Source organism: Acanthisitta chloris, unplaced genomic scaffold (genome assembly GCF_000695815.1).
Source record: "Acanthisitta chloris isolate BGI_N310 unplaced genomic scaffold, ASM69581v1 scaffold19079, whole genome shotgun sequence".
Lineage (NCBI taxonomy): Eukaryota > Metazoa > Chordata > Aves > Passeriformes > Acanthisittidae > Acanthisitta > Acanthisitta chloris.
This window is the reverse complement of record NW_008690046.1, coordinates 46,948-49,944: the sequence shown is the minus strand read 5'-3', so window position 1 is coordinate 49,944 and position 2,997 is coordinate 46,948.

Genomic DNA, 2,997 nt, shown 5'->3' with positions numbered 1-2,997 from the left:
GGATAAGGGGAAAAGAGATAAGGGGAAAAGAGATAAGGGGAAAAGAGATAAGGGGAAAAGAGATAAGGGGAAAAGAGATAAGGGGAAAAGAGATAAGGGGAAAAGAGATAAGGGGAAAAGAGATAAGGGGAAAAGAGATAAGGGGAAAAGAGATGAGATAAGGGGAAAAGAGATGAGATAAGGGGAAAAAAAAAGGGGGAGAGGAAAAAAAGGGGGAGAGGAAAAAAGGGGGAAGAGGAAAAAAGGGGGAAGAGGAAAAAAGGGGGAAGAGGAAAAAAGGGGGAAGAGGAAAAAAGGGGGAAGAGGAAAAAAGGGGGAAGAGGAAAAAAGGGGGAAGAGGAAAAAAGGGGGAAGAGGAAAAAGGGAAGAAAGACAAAGGAAAGAAAAGGGGGAAGGAAGAAAAGGGGGAAGAAAGAAACGGGAAAGAAAGAGGAAAGAAAGAAAAGGGGGAAGAAAGAAAGGGGAAAGAAAGAAAAAGGGGCAAAGATAGGTAAAAGCACCTTTATAACTATAACATTGAGATTTAAAAGTCTCACAACTCACCTTGAATATATCTAACAAAGTTGAGGATTATACATAATAAAACAGCATAATAATGTTATTCTGCTTAAGCAGTTGATGGAATAGAGTGAAGGACCACCCAGGGCTGCAGGGCAGGATGGTGCCCAGGCCTGGGAAAGGAAATTTAGGGATCTGTGAGCTTTTATAGAGCTGGAGCTGCTCTGGAACTCATCCCATAGGAGAGGGCACAGCACACCTGGGTGAGTGGATCACACATGGAGCTGATTGAAGAGATGCTCAGAGCTTAGTTCAGTTGCTTTGAGACTTGCAAGGAGCACAAGTCGAGGAAGAAATCTCTTAGAAAGTGCTCAGGTTTATTTGTGAGGTCTCTAAAAAACTTAGAGAAAGGTATAGGTAAAGTAGCAGAAGCAATCAACCCTTGGAAGATCTGGAAAGCTCAAATATTTTGGGGTTGACTTCTACAAGTCAAGATAGGTGCTATGATTGCTTAATTTTAGTCTCTTAAAAGCTGATTACAGTAGTTTTAGTGTTGTTTTTTTCTTGCTCTCTGAACTCAAGGGTCTCTTAAAAGCTGATTACAGTAGTTTCAGTGTTGTTTTTTTCTTGCTGTCTGAACTCAAGACAAACCTTCTCTAACAATTCTATTAAAGCAGTTCAAATTATTAGTGTTTCTTTCTAATTAAGTGGATTTTTCTTGTTGTTTTATGTGGCTGAGCTGCTATTTACTGCTGATTTTACTACAGAAATTTACTGCTAGCTGCTATTTACTGCTATTTACTACAGAAGCTGAGGAGTTTTCTGGGGTGGGTGATGGGAGAGCAGCTCAGGAGGAGGAATACATTCTAATAAGTAACTTTTACAGTGAGTAAAGCAGTAGTAAGGAAGGCTCAGTCTCTACAAGTGGCTTCAGGAAGGCTGGAAAGGTTTTTCTTCCTCTGAGCCTTGTGCTGAGTGGATGGGACAGAGTATTCCTGAGCATCAGCAATGCAGATCAAGGTATGAATGCAGGATTGGGCTGAATTCCCTGGGGATATTTCATGTATCAGCTAGATATGTATTTATACTCATTTAAAAATCCCTGTGTGAGCCTGAAACAAGCTGCTTTTTTAAACCAAAGCAAACTGTGGTTGCTAAAGATGATTTAGCTGTCAGGAGGCTGTTTGCAAACTTCTGCTGCAGTGATAGGAGATCAAGTCATTTGGTTTGAGGGACTTGATCCTTAAAAGATCTGATTAAATTCTTCCTTTTGCTACTATTTTTTTTATTTCACTTGATTTCAGACCTTTTCAGTACGGGCAGAGCAATATTTCTGTGCTCTCTTTGTTGTCTTGTGCACAAACTCTGTAGGACAACGTTGGTTTGCAGCTCCTCCCAGAGCTGCTCCTGAATTTCCAAAGAGTTGCAACCCTCCAAATCTCCCTGGTGTGATGTGCAGGAGGTTATACATCTCTTCCTGAAAGCCTGATTGAATTTTAGCTGCTTCCAATGCTGAGAAAGAGAGAAACAACCAAGCCAGGGGGAAGCAAAGGTTAAATCCCACCGAGCAGCCTCCAATTCCTCTCTTTCATTCCCACCAGGTAGCTTCTAATTACTCCAAGAGGAAAAAGGTCAGGAGGTGGGAGGAGGCTGTCACAATAGGGAGGAAAATGGTTTATTAGCTCCTAAGTTAAGGGCTCCCACCCCTGCCCAGGGGTACCCTGCACCCTGCTACTCTCTGCAGGCTTAAGGCTCTCAGCAATGCTAAGCTGTTCCTTGGAGGTGACACCTTTGATGCTCAGGTGTTGTTTGTAAGTGGGGGAAAAAAGTCCCAATATGGGTTGGGTTTATATAACTTGGTTTTATGACTTTACTGCTAATTCCACATCAATTTGGGTTAATGCAATGCTATTAGTTTGGGGGATCTTGCCTGGAGAAGAGCAGCAATCTCCACTCTGGAGCTCTTGGAGCTGTATTTGGTTGTATTAGTAGTGCACGTGGAGCCTGAAAACTCTGTCTCTGTCTCCAGCCCTGCCCACAAGTGCTTGGGCTGAAGGATTATTTCTTCCCTGTGCTTCTTTAAGATGCTTTCTGTGAGTGCTATTGTAAGATCTCCCTAAATTTGGGATGAAGCTGTTTGCTTTTCTAATGGGAGGCTCAGTGCTGTTTTGTCTTCCTTTTCAAACCTATTTTTCGAGCCGTTTTTGCCTCATCCTCTAAGAGTGATTACACCAATTCATAGGGAGACAAAACATTAAAGAAGGGGGAAAAGAAAAAATCCTGGTCTAAGAAATGCATAATATTTCGTCTGAAGGAGATAAGTCTTCAGAAACACAGAAAGAAATTTGCACGCAGCTCAGCCTTGGAGTAGCTTAATCTCACACAGTAATCACTGCTGCCTAGGCTGGCAGGAGAATAATTAACCAGATATTAAAACTCCAATCAGCTGTCACTGACCTCTCCCTGGAACCTTGGGTGATCAACATCTCAACTGATATC